Here is a 20,134-nt window from a genome sequence, read left to right as displayed (position 1 = left end):
AATTTTACACTTTCTGGAAAATTCAAGAGTTTATAAATGTAAATGGGCTCAAAGGGTTATAGTTAATGGGACTATATCAGGCTGGTGACCAGTCACTACTGGGGTTCCCCAGGGCTCCTTTTTAGGGCCACTTCTCTTTAATGTTATCATAAATGACTTGGATGTAGGACTAGAAGGTGTTTTGAGTAAATTTGCAGATGATACTAAACTGAGAGGAGCTGTTGACTCCCTTGAGGGTAGAAAGGCCTTGCAGAGAGATCTTGCCAAACTAGAGCTGGGCAATCTCCAACAGTATGAAGTTTAAGAAGAGCAAGAGCTGGATTCTGCACCTAGAAAGGGGCAACCCTGGATATATGTATACACTGAGGGATGAGAGGCTGAAGAGCAGCCCTGTGGAAAGGGATCTGGGGGTTCTGTTTGATGGAAAGTTGAACGTGAGTCAATAGTATTCCCTGGCAGCCAGGAGGGCCAACCATACCCTGGGGTGCATCAAGCATGCCAATGCTAGCTGGTCAAGGGAAGTGATTGTCCCACTCCTCTCTGTGTTAGTGTGGCCTCACCTTGAGTACTGTGTGCAGTTTTGGGCACTGCATTTTTAAAAAAAAGGACATAAAACTATCGGAGAGTGTCCTAAGGAAGGATGAAAAGTATGTACACAAGTCATATGAGAAGCAGTTGGAAGTCACTTGGTTTGTCCAGCCCAGAGCAGAGCAGGCTGAGGGGAGGCCTCATGGCGGCCTGCAGCTCCCTCACGAGGGGAGCGGAGGGGCAGGCGCTGAGCTCTGCTCTCTGGGGACGGCGACAGGACCTGAGGGAACGGCATGGAGCTGGGACAGGGGAGGGTCAGGCTGGGTGTTAGGGAAAGGTTCTTCACTGAGTGGGTGGTTGGGTACAGAACAGGCTCTACGGGGAAGAGATCACAACACTGAGCCTGATGGAGTTCAAGAAGTGTTTGGACAACACTTTCAGACACACAGTCTGATTTTTGGGTGGTCCTGGGTGGACCCAAGAATTGGACTTCGTGATCCTCGTAGTCCCTTCAAACTCAGGATATTCTGTGACTTCGTGGTTCTATAGATGTGTATGTAAAGCAACAGAGCAGCCCTGAAACCTCTGTCTCTCACAAGTAAGACTGAGTCAATGTGATAAGCCATATGACTAAACACCCTATGTAAATATAACTTCAAAGGCCAAGTCCTACATTCCTGCCTTTAAATTTTTAGATTAATGTTATAAAACTATAGTTTCTTAATAAAGATAGATAGATGGGAAATCTCCCCCATATTTTTGAGATTTGTTTGAAAGCAGTTTCCACTTCATGAGAATTTATTATTATTATTCCAGTCTAAAGAACCGCAAATCTCCAAATTCCCTATGAATGAGAAATTCTGATAAGCATATTGTTGCATAAGCACATGCTGATAATCAGCACATGCTGATTCTAAAAATAATATCTTGCAGGTTTTGCACCTGTGTTCACTGATTGACCTCAAGGGTGCAGAGAGCATGGCTGATAGGCTGCAATATCTGGGCAACCTCAGAATCACCACAGGCTGGAGAAAATATTTATATTGTAAAACAAAAGAAGAGAAAGAAAACAATTTGAATGCTTACCAGCCACTCCATGTAATTGTTAGCTCTCCCCTGACATGGCTATGCACAACTTTAACTAGATCTCTCAGACAAAGCTTGGGTCCCTGTAGTGGATTTATGTGGCAAGGTTTTGGTAGCAGGGGGCCATAGGGGTGGCTTCTGTGAGAAGAATCTAGAAGCTGCCCCACGTTTGGTAAGGGCCCCACTGCTGACCAGAGCCGAGCCAATAAGTGATGTTGTTTGCGCCTCTGTGAGAACATATTTAAGAAAGGGGGAAAAAACAGACAAACAAACAAACAAAAACAAAAACAAACAAACAAAAAAAAAAACCCTACTACACAGCAGCTGGGAGAGTGAGAGGAGTGAGGAACAGCCTTGCAGGCACCAAGGTCAGTGAAGAAGGAGGGGGAGAGGTGCTCCAGGCGCCGGAGCAGAAGTCCCCTGCGGCCTGTGGCGAGGACCATGGTGAAGCAGGCTGTCCCCCTGCAGCCCATGGAGTACCACGGTGGAGCAGGGTTCCACCCTGCAGCCCGTGGAGGAGACCACAGTGGAGCAGGTGGACCTGCACCGACGGAGGCTGCGGCCTGTGGAAGACCCCCGCCAGAGCCGATTCCAGGGTGGACCTGTAGCCCGTGGAGAGGAGCCCACGCAGGAACAGGTGACCTGGCAGGAGCTGCTGCCCGTGGGGGATCCAGGCTGGAGCAGTTTGCTCCTGACAGATGGACCCCGTTGTACGGACCCATATCTGGAGCAGTTCCTGAAGAGTTCCTGAAGAGCAGTTCCTGAAGAGTTCCTGAAGCCCATGCAGGATCAGTTCAGCAAGGACTGCAACCCGTGGGAGGGACCCCACAGCACAGGGGACAAGAGTGACCGAGAAGGAGTGGCAGAGATGAAGTGCTATAGACTGACCACAACCCCTGTTCCCCTGTTCCCTTGCGCTGCTCGGGGGGATGAGGTGGAAGAGGGTGGGTGGGGGGAAGGCATTTTTGGTTTCTTTCCTTTCTTTCTCACTTCTCTAGCTTGTTAGTAATAGGTAATAAATCTTACTATCTCCCTACTCTGAGTCTGTTTTGCCTGCTACGATAATTGTTGAGCGATATCCCCGTCCTTATCTCAACCCTTTAGCCCTTTGTGTCGTATTTTCTCCCCCTTCCACTTTGAGGAGGGGGAGTGAGAGAGTGGCTGTGGTAGAACTCGGATGCCCACCTGAGTAAAACCACCACAGTCCTTCTGGGGACATTTCAACAGTGACTACTTGCAAAAGGCATAATTGTCAAATCTGCATCAGGTTCAGCTCCTTCCATCTTTCCTAGTCTTCCAGCACCATCTCAACAGGCCTTGCCCCTTGAAACATGATACATGATCCCCCCCCCCCCCTTTTTTTTTGATGCAAATACCATTGTAGAGAGCCATCACAAAGATTTAACATAATTTTACATACTTTGAACAGAGACATACACTCACACACTCTCAGTGCTGCATACTATAGGCACAGCAAGTCTGAGACAGAGCTAGCAGTATGGATGTCAGTCATCCTGCATTATTTGGCAAGGGATCCCTCCCGGTCTTTCTTACTCAGAAATACAGATGCCTCCCAGTGTACATCCCAGGGTTTGAATGCTCTATGGTGCAGAAAGTCCTGAGCATCTCCCTCCCACCTAGAAGGCTGTCAGACTGTCTAGCAAAATTTGTCAAATAAAAGTTTAAAACAATTTAGCCAACTGACAAGCCATGAAAGCAGAGAGTAGTTTTAGGCCTAGTTCTGTAAATTCCAGCTGTTTTATATTTACACAAAGTAGCAGCTTGTAGGATGAATCTTTAAACCACTACTTTCCAATTTGGGAAAAAAGAGAAATTCATTTGGCTTATAATAAGGGAAACTATAATAAACTTCTCGTCTTGCAGAAAACAGGCCTCAAAAATAGCTCAGAATGGCCATGTTCAAGAATTCTGGCAAATTTTTCCTTTGGAAATTAAAGCTTCTCACTTTGCCTAAAACCAGCAGACATATCCAATCAACTGATAAATTTTATAGTTTATATCTCATAGCAGAACATTTCTCTTTGTAATATCATTGATGTTGTACTAACATAACATACTTCTGCAGTTCATTTGTGTAAGTCAGGAAGAAATCAGCACTTGTACTAGAACATCATATCTTCTCTTGGTCATATACTGAAATCCACCACCAACTTCATCAGTAAATCTCATAGGCAGATGTTATCTTTAAAATTGTTGTGTATATGATATATTCCTCTAATCCACATACAGAGGACATGTTTCAGAGCACATTCTATTTGTTTCTTCCTTGGCATAGATAACATTTAAAGGGCCTACCTAATATCAAAACTGACAACATTTTTATATCGAACAAGTAGAATATCTCAGTAAACAGATGACTCCTACCAGACAAAATCTAAGGATATCCAGGGTTAATATAATGCAGGAAAAATAATGGAGTTGAATCTAGTTGAGAACAGAGGTATGTAATGCTAGAGTGTTTTATGTAAGTGTCTTGTGGCCACATCAAAAAGAATTTCTCAAGCTTTAAATGTTTAAGAGCAAAAAAAATTTGGGGGCGAAATCAGACTGAACAGTTCTTGTTTCCATGAAACAGGAAAAAAAAAAAAAAAAGCATAAAAAAGATGTCCATAATGTCCATATTACTCTAAAGTGGCACTTCAAGACTGTCTAGTGGAAAATAATAATAATAATAATAATAATAATAAACACATACTGATTTCTTAATGTCAGGGAAAAGCTATTTCAATTGCTTTTCTGTGGGAAAATGGTGATACTTGGTAACCAGTTAGGTTGATCACAGCTGGCCATTTCCTATGGATATATCAGGAGATACTGTATTGATCCACTGTCAAGTTTTCTAATTTGAAGAAAATTGTTTGACTTCAGGGTGGCACTATGCATTGCTTGAACTCCACACTTCCTGGTGTGGGGGGTTCTTATTTATTTATGTTTAACACCAGAAACCTCCATTAATCAGCTGTAGAATACACGCAGAATTCCAGCTAGCCTTGGCAAGAGACTCTGCTGGGAAGTAACCCCAGACAGCTTCACTGTGGCAATTAAGCACTCATTCATTAGTAGTGTGAAAATATAAAGGCTGTCTGATGAAAACAGACATATATCGCATCCAAACTTTTGAAGGAAGGAATTCTGTGTTAATTTCACAGATTGTCTTGGCCAAATTAATTTATTCCAACCCTGCAAGAAGGTAGCTTGAACTGGATTGTGAAATCTAGTTTCAGTTTTCCTAATGAAAAGTTTCACTGAGTAACTCTTGGGAACAAAAACAGGCCCACATTTTTTTCCGATCTACATGCAGTCTTCAAGTTCACAATTTCCGTGAACATTTTATAAAGGGAATTAATCCAATATCATAGATAGACCAGACCAGCTGCTATTGCAAGTTGCTCATGCTCTTATTTAGAATTAAGCTTAATTAGTTAAATTAAACTTAGAGAATTTAAGAATTAAACTTAGAGAAATTTGCAGGTTTTGGTAGCATTTGTGTTTACAGCTCAAATACTAAGGGGTAACTCTTTAAGCCTCAGTAGGAAAGCATCATTTACAGACAGAGGAATGAGGGATAGGGTATGACCAAGGTCCTGGAAAGAATCAGTGTCACTGAGTGCAATTTTGTTGTCAGCCATCCTTCAGGAAGGATACATCTGACCTTATTCTTATGAAGAGCTTGATGGTAACCAAATGGGCTGCATTTGTAATCACTCTTATGCTTTGACTCAGGAGACGATTAGTCTTGTAGGCTTTAAAAGAAAGTTAAATGCAACCTCTGCCAAATGTTCAGCCACTGGAGACATACATGAATTCAGATATTTTTTTAGCAGGGATTTTATATCTATTCTAAAGAAAGGGAAGGGAAGGGAAGGGAAGGGAAGGGAAGGGAAGGGAAGGGAAGGGAAGGGAAGGGAAGGGAAGGGAAGGGAAGGGAAGGGAAGGGAAGGGAAGGGAAGGGAAGGGAAGGGAAGGGAAGGGAAGGGAAGGGAAGGGAAGGGAAGGGAAGGGAAGGGAAGGGAAGGGAAGGGAAGGGAAGGGAAGGGAAGGGAAGGGAAGGGAAGGGAAGGGGAGGGGAGGGGAGGGGAGGGGAGGGGAGGGGAGGGGAGGGGAGGGGAGGGGAGGGGAGGGAAATCTTACTACTACTGTTGAAGTATTTTCCATTATATCAATTACTGATAGAGAATAGTGGAAGGGCAATAACTAAGACCTGTTTAAGACCCTTTAGTTCTGAAAATAATCTTGCAGAAGTCTGAAATACTTTAAAGTAAGCTGTGGTTACACTAGTTGGCATAAAGAGCCAACAGACCATTAGCCAGATGAAAATTGCTGCAATGTGACAGACGTTTGACTCCATTTCTGCCTGGAGGCTGGTGTAAACTAGTAACATCAGTTCTTTGCCAGCTGGATAATATTTGTATACAAGATACTATCTCTTGCTCAGGTAATACAGTGACTGTCCATTCCATGTTAGCCACTGGAATGAAGGAAAGAATTAGCCTAGGCAAAGGATAATTAATCTTATTAAAACATACCAAAACACAACAACTGGAACTCATTAGACTAAAACAAGATTGAACTTCTGGTCTCAGTTTAATTCCTTGAAGATAAGTGTCCAGAAGTAAACACTTTTATCCCTGTGGCACATTTATTAAACGTCTTAAAAGAGAATTAACAATTGAGAATCAGCATAAAGTCCAAACAACTCATTTTAACCATGCAGAAGTATTCTAGGTCAGCACAAATAAATCTGACAAGGTAGGGTGGAGAAAATTGTGCTGAAGTGTATTTGTTCTGTAGTAAAAGTACAAGCCATTCAGTAAAATTATTTGGGAATATTTCCCAAGCCAGGTACATTTCACTTGAAATAGCAAATATTTTAATATTTTGTTTCATACACTTGGATTTCCTGAGCAAAACTCTATATTTTTATCTTGAATCTCAGTATTTTAGTGATCAAGTCTACTTGGCATTTACATTAAAAGGCAGATATTTTATTATTCACTGTAGCCACTTGCTTCTGTCTATAAAATTTTTTTTTTTTTATAGTTTTCAAACTCTTCCTTTAGAATCTGTCTGGGACAAGAAAACCTAATGTGCACAACAAATGTATTCCAGCAGCTCAGTATAAACAAAATGTTGCAAAATTCTTTACTGAATCCTGCTGTAATCAACCAACAAAAACCCCTTCTCTCCCTTCTCCAATGGCTACACAAACTGAATACTCTGATTCTCTATAATTATTCTAGGTAATATTGCTCTCAAAAAAAAAAAAAAACCTACCCATTTGCAGTCAAAAGTAGCTTGCATTCACTGGTACATTTTCAGACTACCAGACACATGTGCAACCACAGGAGCTATACAATGGCTGTTCTTTGGAAAGTAATATTTGAAGAGTAACAAAACTCATAGTTTATTCGACCTGCATATAAAACCATTGAAGTATAAGACATTTATCATATTAAAAATGCATCATTAAAGTTTAAAAGCAGGTGCAGTTACTCAATAAGTTAATGGTATAGTCTGAACACTCCACTCAAGATTGTATTGTTGAATTCCCGTTGGGATAAAACAGAAAGAGAAAAACAGAGGGAAGGAATTAAAATGACCTTGCACCAAGGTGCTGATGCCTGAGCCTGCATTTCTGGTAGGCTGTGGTTGAGCTCCACTCTGAGGATCTTTACAGCACTGCATTTCAGTACTGTGAATGGATGAACGCTACAAGTGACCATGAAAAAAAGCAACAGTCACTACGGAGAGAGACGTGGGTGACTCTACACGTACACTAGGACACAGTTTTTCATGACAGTAAGCCTTAGGCAGGCTGTTGAAGGAAGAATAAAATAATATATATCAACAGGAAAATATTAAAAAGTTAAAATATTAAAAAATAAAAATATAAAAATAAAAGTTTAAAATATTAAAAATTTCCCCTACCATTTAGGAGTCATGTACATATATATAATGAACCTGTATGGTCCCTAAGGAAATTGAATAAAGGACAGGATTTCCAATTTATGCAGAATAGAAATCAGTGACATTCTCAAAACATCTGTGTTTTTGAGCACATGCCTTTTTTTTGTTAGGTCCAAAACAAATTTATTTCATATCATTTAACTAATAATTTAATTTTAAAACTATTATAATTTCTTTAAATGACCATTTGTTTGGCTTCAGATATAAAATTGTCATCAGATGAAACTTGTCAAAACTCCCTTTTCCTTTGTTTTAGCCAAGAGTTCAGCATAATAGGAGTGGTTAAGTAGATCAGAGCAGTTTTTGCTGGGATCTTTACGTCCTCCCTATTTGAAATTCAGGATTTTCTCATTTAGATATGGCTTAAACTGAAGACCTTGACTGTATCTCCTCACCATGTGCCTATCTAAAGAGTGTATTTGGTATGCACTGCCACAGAGCTTGTGGCTAAGTTTCCTCTGAAAAGTATCTGTCTTATTCACATCATTCCATGTTACAAATGGACCCAAGCATAGTAAGTGGGGATATTTGTGGGATCAGCCTCCATACTGCACCAGAATGACCATGGTGATGTAACCACAGACTTCAGTGGGAAGCAATGCTGGATGAGTTTCCAATATAGACAAAACTTAAGTTGATGAACTTAGATGGTAGTAAACCATGTAAACCACACTACCATGATGATAGTGACTTGAACCACAGATATTTGAGGGAGCTTCTTTGTTTAGCTCTCTCAAACTTATGTGAGGAAGCTAGCTTGTTATCTTATCAGGACAAGGCTGATAGTAGTAAAATAGCTACCAGGCGGTCAGATGGTTTCTAAAGAAAAAAGATAGAGCTGAAAAACTGGCATGGAATTGAAAGCCTCATTTCTGTTCAGCCTGCACTCATATCACGGGTGTTTAAAACCCATGGGTTTTCAAGGTCTGCTTTATTTAAGACAGAACTGCAACTATGTAGGCCACTTAGTACCAGGTAACATTAATGGTTTTATTCACAGATAAAGTTTATAAATAATGAAGTGGCCAGCTCAGGGAAAAAAAAAAAAAAAAAAAAAAGAGAGAGAGAGAGAGAAATTGTGTTTATCTTCTGTTCAGTCTTTTTTTTTTTTTTTTGAGGTGGCATCTGATAAAAATCATGAAAACTAAATATCATTTTCGACAAAAAGGAGGTGAAGGGGAAAGAGGGAAAAATAAATAATTTTAAAATATCACTTCAATCATTCTGCTGAAAATTATTGAATGCTTCATCAGTGATAAATGATGTTTTAGCTGACCCCTGACATTGGTTCAAAAAACTTTGTAATATCTGTAAGGCATTATGAAACACGAAAGGTTTTTGAAACTGCAAGTTCCCACAGTTTCTGGACATACTTGCATACTGGGGCATTGCTTTAGTAGTAGAACCCTCAGTGGGAATATATAAAGAGCTTCTGAAAAAAAAATGGCACAAGGTTGTCCACTAGGCCACGGAAGAATTTGTGTCCCTCTTCTTCCTCTTCAGAAACCACAGTTCTCTGGAAGAGATGAAGAGATTTTTTTGATTCTTTTTCTTCAAACGTGCTTAAACAGGAATGTACAGAAGTAGCAAACTAAGCACAAAAATAAATTATTCATGTATATGCGTGTGTGTATTATAGAAATTGTCTCCTTCGATAAGCAAAGCTGTGTTTTGGAATGGATATGGATATACGCTTTCAGAACATAGGCCACATATCACCAGGTTATATTGATTACAATACTATCACTGTGTAAAGAGACAAAACTGATGCAGACTTCATAGACCAAAATCATATCATTGAAATGCAGTGTATTGATTGTTGTTTAAGTGAAATATAACCCATAAGCTAAAAAGAAAAATATTTTAGAAGTGCAAATTCTTTAACAGTAATTTGCACACATGCATCAAACATAAAATCATTTAAGGTACACATACCTGAAGTATGCACAACCTTACAATGTGATGATACATATGCGTATTCATAGTGATACATTCCTTTAGTTTCCATAGCTCTTCCTCTGTATAAGAGTGTTCTTCAAGCTTCAAACTAAATAATGCAATGTATGTTTGAATTTCCAAATAAGTTTATACCTTTAAAAGAACACAGCTAAACTCTAGAAGCAAACAAATTTCTAGTCCAATTAGAAGTTCAGAAAAAAATCAGTAGAATATTCATTATTCACATTTCCTTAATTTCACTGGACAAGTACACTACAAATTAACCCAGAACTCATTATTACTTTGGAGGTCAAAATTATTATTCATTTTCTGCCCTTCAAACAAGGAAACTTAGTTTGGTATGCTCTTAATTTTTCTACTAACATAAAATGGAATGGTTAATTTTTCAGCATTTGTTGTTCATTATTCACTAAAGAAAATTATCTGTTTTATAATTTATCATTGATGTTCTATTTATGTACCATGAGTGGTTGTCATGGTTTGTTTTTCATCTTTCAAAAATTAAAGATGAACTAGTTCTTTTGTTGTTATCCACAAATGAAAGAAATGAAAACTTGTTCTTCAGGTTCCAAAATCCACATATTTGTGCTGACAACATATTTCACTTTAAAGAGAAGTCACCTTCATTGTGAACTTTGCCTAGTTCGTGGTTTATTGGCTAATACTTTAGATAGTACATTTTGGAGAACACTACATAAATTCCTGTTTGATCCTGAAAATTTGCATTATTTTATTAATATGCTTACAATAAAGTTACATATTCATCAGTTTTTAAATCCTTTCATAATGATTTTCCAAAGTAGAAGCAAAGATTTATAGACAGATACCTGTATTGAAAACTTAGCTTTCATAATTGCTACTCCTCCTGATTTCTGAGTATTGTCCTTAAAACTGTTTGTAGGAAAAAAAAAAAAATATATATATAAATAAAAAAATCAAGGTGTTCAAATTCATAAACAATGATAAATTTTGCTGTGCATACAGAAAAAGTTGCTGAATACTCATACCACAAGTTGGTGTCCATATGTGTAGACATTATCCTGAAGACAGTACTTCATGTATAGAAAGCTTAAGTTTGAGAATCTATCCTATGAATGACACTACAGGAAAGATGCAGGTGCCTATTCAAATGACTAAATATACATGGCCAAAGACATCTTTGGTGTTTTAAATAATACAGATTTTTTACACAAAGTCAGCAGGTGTGCCACAGAAAGTACAGAAGACTGCATCCTTTCTGAGCAGTAGTGAAAGGAAGGGAACCCTGAGGAACTGAATAGGTATCATTCACAGCTGTCATTAGGAAATCAAATCTTTCCTCTCACATTTGGCACTGATGATACAGTATTTTGGTATTTTGTCTCTACCAACTCCACTTCTATATTCTAAGACTACCAAAGAGTTTTTGGATAGATGTGTAAAGTTTTTAGATGCTAAAAAAAAAAAAAAATAAAAATCTTCTGAGTTCAGTCAAGCACAAGAAATGCCAAGATCAGTTCTGAGAATGTCTTCCAGTGATATATGTTAAATGCATGCAAGTTCTAGATTGAATCATGCTTCTGTTATCTTATGAGCACTGATTCCCAAGAGTAAGATCACTGATGCCTACCATAATCATGTTTGCCACAACCCATATATGTGATCACCACCTGTGGTGTAGCAAGACTAGTCAGGCAGGAGATCCTTGGCTGATCTCTGTCTTAATTCCTGTATAAAAAGTTACACGGGTACCCATCCAAATTAGAAGATAGTCCATCAGATTATATAGTTTACTGGTGTCTCAAAAAACTTTATTTATTGACAAGATGTGAGACTGAGTAGTGACAGACGCATTGCAGCGAAAAGTTGATATTTTGAGACTGTCATTTAGGGAATGACTCAAAAGTGTGACATTGTATTTAAGTATGGTTGATAATCGGTGATAACACTACCAACATGCCTCTTATCTTTAAGCACTCAAGGTATATAGGAGTTAGGCATTCAAGTGACTTGTTTCAGGAAATTCAACTCCACGAAAGTGGAGTCTCATCAGAAAGTGAGTTGACTCCAGAGGGAAAAAATACATTAACGATCCCAAATTCTTGGTAGCCAACCCAGATCCATATATTTCCTTAAACAGAATTCTTCACAATAAGCAACTGAAAGAAATTTAATAAAAATGAAAAAAGAGAAAAATGTATTGTGATACTAAAACTTTTTATTTGAGATTCCCAACTAATCACTGACAGTCATCTTAGTAACAAGTTTGGGCATTTACCTCTGCGTCAATAAACAGTAAAACAACCACACACACACACAAACACACACACACACACACATACACAAAAATATATTAATTACTTTCTGGGGTAGTAAAATACTATTATCTTCAATTCTAGTACATATTTACAGTATCATTTGCAAACCAATTGTGTAGCATACAAACAATACTCATTTTGTAACACATAGAATTCCTTCTTGAAAATCACAGTATTAATGCCCCAACACTTGAAGAACTAATTTAACTGGTTGTGCATCAAAGGTTTCACAATGTAGGTATTAAAAATAAATAAATTAAAAACTCAGGAGCATCAACATGTTCCACACCACGTGTCAAATATGTTTTAGAACATCACAGCACATATTCCAGAGTGAGTTAGCAAAAATTCTGCAAAAATTCTGCACAATGTATCACATTCTGCACAAATATCTGCACAATATGTGCACATATGTGCACATATCTGCACAAATATCGTAATACTCTTTCCTGTAAAATTAGTTTGTTTTTTCCTGTAAAATTAATTGGCAACAAATGCATCCCAGCAAGTCTCACAGTCCCCATGCAACACAACACTTTATTTGGATTGCAAGTATTGTGTAGTAACTGTGGCACACCCCGTATGTGATTTTTACATTTACTCAAACGATGGATTTTTCCCTTCGTATCTATTATTTATGTCAAGGGTGGCTTGTCCCTTGATAACCATTGATAGGCCTTCTAAACGGTTTAGGTGAGCTACATATTAATACATGCTAATGTTCTGACGCAATAACTCTTCTGAATTGATACCACTATGGACTGTAATGAAATACATTGCAGACTATATTCAGCCCACAATGGATGGAATATGGATTCTGCTGTCCTGATTTACAGTTAAATAATGACTGGACTCATTGCTAATGAGATTCTAGAACTCTTGTTTTGTTTTAATATAGTTTGCATTCTACAAATTTGTAGTTTTGATGGTTACTTTAGGTTTTTTGTACTGAAAAAATACACTTCTCTTTTTGTTTGTTTATTTTTTTGCTTGTTTTAATGTAAATTCATTAGTGCTGGCAAATTTTTCTTCAGTTCAATTTTGAAAAATGGTATCTACAGTGGCTTTTAAACAATAAATGAAGAAGAAAACTTCTTTATTAATTTTATGTTGATCTAAACCTGCCCAATAAAAGGTCAATTTTTAATAAAATTATCAATAACATTTAATTATAAAAATGTGAGGAACTCATGTACTCTCTAGCTCTTCTGTTTCTAAAACATTGGAGATAAGAAGGAAGGAAGGAGTATATATCGGAATTTAAGTTGCCTTTTTTTTGGTAAATATTTGCTTACTGTCTACTTCGTTATGCTATTTTCTTTCCCCTGGAGCTGTATAATATTTTTGTAGTTATCCTTGCAGTGCCAAGTGAAGAGGGATAGAAGGATTTGTTCAAGGTCACCTGAACAGTCTAAAATGATGCTGGAAAATGAATTTTACTAGTCCCAAGTTAACAAGTTGTTAAATCACACTTCTTCTCAGTGTAGCATTACACTCCAATTTGAATTTTGGAGGTCCATGGACTATTTTTGATCTTTGTTTTATGAACGCATGCAGGAAGATGGAAAGGATTGAAAGCAAGATGCTAACAATGAAAATAAAAAGGCCTTCTGTTATTGCTAAGATGTAAAAATAAATAAATAAAATAAAGAGCCATGAACAAGTTTATTTTCATATGAGAGAAAGGCAGGACTACTGGCACAGAGCTTCTCTGTGCAACTGAAAAATATTAAATCCCATTCTCTCAAGGATGCTACCAACTTGTCCACTACCACATACAAAGTAAAAATTCCCTTTCAGTCTGCTGTTCGGTTACCAGCATTAGTCTAAGCATGTTAGTGATCCATGTTCAAAATAACGAAGTAAATTTTGGCAAACTTAATATTATTGCTACCTGATAATGAGGCCTTATTTAAAAATAACAGAGTACATGAAAGCATATGGGTGTGAATTTCCCTCTGAGAAGAGGGAGCAGATCAGCCCTCTTTCCCTAGCTCTTTCCTCCCTTTGCAGGAATGAGGATACTTAATGATATATTCATAAAAAATGTCCCAAAAGCTATGGTTTGGAAGGAGAGGAAGGGAAGTGCAGCTTTGTACATTAAATATTAAATGCTTGAACACGTTTACGTTTCCTTTGTCCTCTTACCTTTCATATGTCTTTTTTTTTTTCTTTTTTTTTTCTGGCAATATGAACTATATCTGAGTTCTTGTCAAGCCTGGGCTGTTTTTCTAGAACCTACTACATTGACACAGCTGGGGCATGTGAATGCTTCTCAGACATTTGGGAAGGGGACTTTTCCCCCTCTTTTTCTTAGAGAGTAAGATATGCCCATAGCCTCCTATATATTTCAGGTTTGTTTTTGTGACTTAGAGCTAACTTCTACCTTTGAAGAAAGTAAAAAAAAAAAAATGGAGAGAGAGAGAGGAAAAAAAAAAAAGAAAAGAAAAATAATTTAGTTCAGTACTATGAATAACTGGGCACTTAACATCCCAGTTGTGATCCCAGTAAAAGAGTAATTCCCTTGAAGTCAGTGAAATGGTGCTGGATTTACCTCAGGGCAGAAGTTGGCCCCCCACTAGTGATCCAGCTATTAATAGCTTTGCGTTGAGAAAAATCATTCAATAAAATAATTACTCGTCTTGTCAGTGGAACCGTTTTTTTAATGTCCTACATAAAATCCTTAGACCAAAATTCAAAGCTATATAGAATAAATTAATTAATTGGGGAATTAATTGGGCCATGTTGCCTTTTTTAAAACTAAGCTGTGTTTTAGTTATATTTTGTTATGTGCCCAGAGGCTACTGGGCATGGGTGCCCTATAAATAAAAATGGATAACATATTATTATTAATAATAAAGGTACCACAAAATAGTTTCACCACTTTTTCTATACAGCTCTTAGAACAATCACAGTTGAGGGGCAGTGAAGAAACAGTCAGGGTTGTGAGAACATGCTGCGGAGAAGATTGTTTTGCCAACAGCAAGGACTGTTTCAAGTCATTGTTCTCCCCTTCTCCTTCACCCTCCTCCCTGGTCCTTCACAGACCTTTCATCTCTGTTCCTGCTTGGCAGCATCTGGTAGTTCCCGTTTCCATCCAACTTGCATTCTCTCTGATGTGATTCCTGCAGGAGCTGATCTCAGGCAGCTCCTCCTTCCAAGCTCTCCTCCCCTCTCAGGCCTGAAAATTTTCCTGTCTTCTGTGCTCAACCCCAGTACCACCACACATGCACAAGGTGTGTGGAGTGAAATCCCACGGATCTGCAAAATAAATCTTTATGTTTCATTCTTCCCTCTCTTTTTTAAACTATATATTTTAGTGTGTGTGTGTTTCCCAGACTGTATGAAAATATATCTTATATATACATATATTTTTTTTAACATTTAAAAAGAATCTTTTGACTTCACCTATTCTTGATGTAAAAACCCTCTTGGCATTTTGACAGCAAATGATTAAAAGCCTTTCTCAGTATGTTACAAGCAAATATGAATTTTAACAAGTAAACTTACAGAAATGAAATATTCTATTGTTGTCTAATGCTAAACTAGCTGTCAAGTTTCAGACACTTGCTGTTAGTATAAGCAATGATTAGAATGAAGGTATGTTAAAAAGAAATACAGTCCAGGTTTTACCTATGTATTGCAGATATAAAATTGGGATTTATAGATTCTTTGGATGACATCAGGAGTAAAGTGGTGGTTCTGTTCTGGGATTTTACATTTTGCTCCACAAATTATTATATATCATGTGCCTCCGTTTGTGTCTTGCACACAGCAGTTCTCAACAAGTTTCCAAGTGAGAGTAGAGGAGAAAGTTTGTTAAAAACAGTCATTGTATAGACTACAGCAAATACTTTAAAATTACTTTCTACAATCTTACAGGAGGAGACAGTGAGAGAAGAATAAATAGACTTGAAGTGTCAGCTGGGAAGAGAAGCTGAGAGGTCAAGAACTTTAGCAGCTTTCTGACGTGAATGTGGGAAAGGAAAGGGAGGGATGGGTACTACTTAAAAATGCAGATGAAAGGAATAAAGCAAATGATTAAATGGAAGGTACTGGATGAGCTGTCAGAGGCACACTGTGAAGTCATAAGAGACAGCGAGGCCTCTTCACCTAAGCAGAGGGAACAATGACAGAACATGGTTGAAATAGCATTTATATTCTTCGCTTGCAATCCCTCCCTTTTTATCTGCTGTCTAATCACTGTGAAGAATACTAGCATCCTATATGTCACTCAGGCCCATAATCCCAATGTCATTGATGACTAAGGTATCATTAACCTTCTAGCAATTTCTTCAACAGATCTAGCAGTTTCTTGTTGCACAATATCTCTTACATACAGATTTTTCCACCCATTCATCTTTTTTGCTGGTGTTCATTGTCTAACACACACAAAGTTAAAAGTCCTTTTCATCGATCTTGACAAATGCTTCCTTGGCCTGTTTTTACCCCTCCAAAGTGCTGCATTTACCTAGCTCATCATTTTGGCCAGCTCTTGGAATTCTTCGATGGCTCCCTCATCTCTATTAAATGAAAGTTTAAGTATTTCTTTTTATCTCCAAAGCCCTGCACAATCTTCTCTTTCATTTAATTCTCAGAGGTGGACCAAAGGTGCCAGTTCACACAGTGTTATATTTTCAAGAAAACAGCTTATCATACTTACCAGTATTGTCTTACTGCTTCCTTGTATTCCCCTATCTGTCAGTATCTGTGTGTGATCCATCTATATCTTGTAAGTCCTACTTGATGGGACTGGGATTTTTGTGCCATTTTAACATATAGTGCTCAGTACACTGAAATGCTCATCTGCATCTGAAGTTCTTAGTAAGTTGTTACAATATTCTTACAGTAAAATATAGTATATATAAAATCGTATAGTGTCAAAATAGAATATTTAACTCTATGGTGCAATACAAGAGCAAGAAAATGAAAAACTGAAGAAATAGCTGTCTGTTATCAGAGTTACTCTGGAGACCAAAACTAAAGGAAGTCTGAGGGAAGTAAGCAAGCTGCACATGTGAGCATCTCGGTTTGAGGTGGATGAATGAAAGACTTCCTTTAGAATTGTCTCTCATTCCAAACACCCTCAAGCAACAAATGGTGTCATCTGTAAGATTTAGTTCTCTGCATCAGACCTTAAGAGCTGAAGTAACAGACTAGATGGTAAAAAACATAACCTTCTTGGACACGGATTGTTCTCAAGATGTGCTAGCTTTTTTGTAATGCTGTTTCAGTAGCACTTCCCTAATTTTAGTGTTGTTTTTTTCAGAACACTGGTGAAGGAAGCATGATATGGACCAGAGGATTACCTAGATTTATCAATATTAAAGTGTTATTTAACAACACTTTGATTAAACCAAAGTTTGTAAGCAGATAGTCATCATTTACTACTCCTGATACATTAGTCCTAATTACTCTGAATGTAACATTGTATCAGGTGATGTTTTGAATCATATTGTTTTCATAGGTCACATCTTTAAATGTCAGTCTTGAACAATCTAAATAGTTCTGTGATAACACTGGATTTCCCAAGATGTCATGTTAATGTTTAAGACAGAGCTCCCTTTAGATAAGTTCTGCTGCAATGTCATATGAACTCAGACAAGTTCAGAAACTGGACCAAATGAGAAGCTAGGAGTAAAACACTGCACGTGCATGTAGGGGAGTCTGATCTACTAAGTTTTATGTTGTTCTCTTTGGAAAAGAGAAAATGAAAAATTCATTTCTGTGCTTATGACCAGAAATATCAAGACAATTTATACATTAGACTTCTAGCTTGCCTTGTGAGGTATTGGAATTTGTATTCTGAAGAGAGCAAAATGGGACTGGGATTAGGATGCTAAATGAGTACATGGATAAATGCACAGAAGTCTTTTTTTCTATTTCTTTTTTCTTTCTGAAAGGGCATCATATAGGCAACTGAAGTCTGGTATAATCTCACAGACTATGTTCATGGATCTATATTCAAAGTATCTCTGAAAGTTATGCTGAGTTCAATTTTAGAGAAACTTTTGCAAACTTTACCCTAAGAAGATCTGGAATCTGATATCTCTCTACAGCACTCCATTCCAGGGTTAACTGTTTAACTTGAGAGCTACTGATGCTATCCCATATCAAAGGGGGTTAAAATGAAAAGAGAAGAAAAAGAAAAAAAAATATTAAAAGAGAGTCAAAGGTCTCAATACCAAACCACTAGCTTATATTCTTTTCCCTGACCTCTTACTGCATCACAACTCTACACACCTTTTCAAAACCTGTGATTTTTTTTTCCATTTTGAAAAGAAAGTAAAATTTGTGTGAAGAATAATGTGAAGCACTGTCTTCAGACTAGATTTAAACTCATACTTGGCCTAATTTTAGTTTATAAAATTCCTTTGAGAAACTAACTAAAATTTAATATGGGGAGGTGTGTATAATGTAACTATTATAAAGAAATTCAGACATTACTTCGATATCCTGGAAGACAGATTTTGAATTAAGGAGAATGCATGCAATAAAAATGTTACCAAAATGATTAGCATAAGTAACTGAAAAAATCTGATTATAAGAAGGTAAAGTAGTTTAACACACGACTACATTCATAAGTATGAAATATTATAATTCTATTGTCTATTCTTCCTGTGAAAAGTTAGCTCCTTCAGGAATGTCTTAATGAATAATAAAACTGACTTGATTTTCCCACTGCAGTCAACTTTGCTGTCAGGCTATTAATGATTCATAATGACTGTATGCTTAATAGTTTTATGCCAGATAAAAGCCATCCAACAGAAGCAAGTAGCCAGTGTCACTCCTGCAACTGCTCTCTTGATATTTTCAGTACTATTGGTAAAAACAATCTCTAAAAATGCAGAACAGCTGAGCTGAAATGGGAAAATGGTTTTAAATCACTCAATAACATCAGTGATGAAGTCATATAAAATTCTTTATTGCATTACCTCTGCTGTAGAAGAAAACACAGAGGACTAGATTGCATGCTGTTTGTAAAAGATGTCATATTTTCCTATTCATATAATTTCATATTCTTGGATATTTTATTTTCACAATGCAGTCATTTGGATAACAGAACTAGCCAATGCTTAAATGAGAACACAATGTGTACTCTGAGAATAGCTGAGCAGAATAACACTCAAATCAGTTCTGCACAAGATGATAAATACCCGGACCGCTCTGAAGCTGTAGGAGTTTATCTACTGTATATGTAAATGTTTTTCTTTGCTTTGAGGAAAGCCTTTGCAAGAACAATGTCCTTTAACAAAGGTCTAAAAATGCATGTGAAAGCCAAACATAATAACATTGTTATTCTGCCACTTATTAACAGAACAACGGGTCTTACAACAATTAGATATGAATATTGCAAACTGAATTTAATATTAAGCTGTCTTTGAAATGCCACTTTGCAGCAGGTTTTCAAATGCTTAAAGCACAGCAGGAGGCTAACTCCATCTTCAAATATTAAATCAAAACCTTTTTCTAACCTGATAAATCTTTCTGAAAGCAAGTTCTCTTATTCAAGAGAGAATTATTAAACTATCAGGCAAGAAAACTGAACCGCCCAGCCTATTCTTGGCACAAGGTATATACCCACAATGATTAAAAACAATAATGAAAAGGATTAACAACATTTTAGAACAGTGTCTGAGAACATTCTTAACCAAACATAGGTTATAAATTGCTAATAAGTCCAGTGAATTGGAAACAGCACATACTTAAGCATGGTCCCACTCTCAGCTAGAAATTTCACATTAAATACAAGTCACTCAGAAATGTTGCATTCGCTGATCCCTACAGCCAGTTTCATGCCATTGAAAAGATCAAAGATCTCTAGGAAATGGTAAATTCAAGGGCACATCACTTAAGAATACCACAGAAGAATCACAGAGACACATTCTGTGCTTGAATACCTGCTCCTAATAGCAGCAGGAACTGTATGCAGTCTTGATATATTTGGCCCATATTAGTGACAGAAACCACTTATTAAGCTATATAAAACAATACATCTCACAGATTTCAGTCCAATCCACTTTTTAATGTCCCAAGTGAAAAAGCTTCCCTTGGAAGATAGCCTAATAGAGACAATTGGCAGGAAATATACCTGGTTATTTTGCCTTCATTTATCTACTTTTTTCACAGTCTTAGTGCAGTCGTGCCAGCCAATTCTTTTCCGTCCTTGGCAGTTGCAGGACATTTTTAACGTTATGTTTTTCCTTTAAACATTGCTACCCAAGTCTCCAACATTTAGCTTACTAATTTCCACCCCCGCCACCCAGTGTCAACAA

General features: G+C 37.3%; 1 long non-coding RNA gene across 1 annotated transcript; it reads right to left on the bottom strand.

The window, feature by feature from the left end:
* Positions 1-5,753: 5,753 nt before the first annotated feature.
* LOC308176674 lies at positions 5,754-20,106 on the bottom strand. Its single transcript, XR_013938466.1, has 3 exons — positions 19,951-20,106; positions 10,389-10,452; positions 5,754-9,118 (listed from the first exon to the last, which is right to left on the bottom strand). It is a non-coding gene; the product is annotated as an uncharacterized lncRNA (long non-coding RNA).
* Positions 20,107-20,134: the final 28 nt, after the last annotated feature.

Source organism: Anser brachyrhynchus (genome assembly GCF_964034855.1).
Source record: "Anser brachyrhynchus genome assembly, chromosome: 1".
NCBI lineage: Eukaryota > Metazoa > Chordata > Aves > Anseriformes > Anatidae > Anser > Anser brachyrhynchus.
Note: the sequence above shows the minus strand (reverse complement) of the source record. Positions and strands in the feature narration are given on the sequence as shown.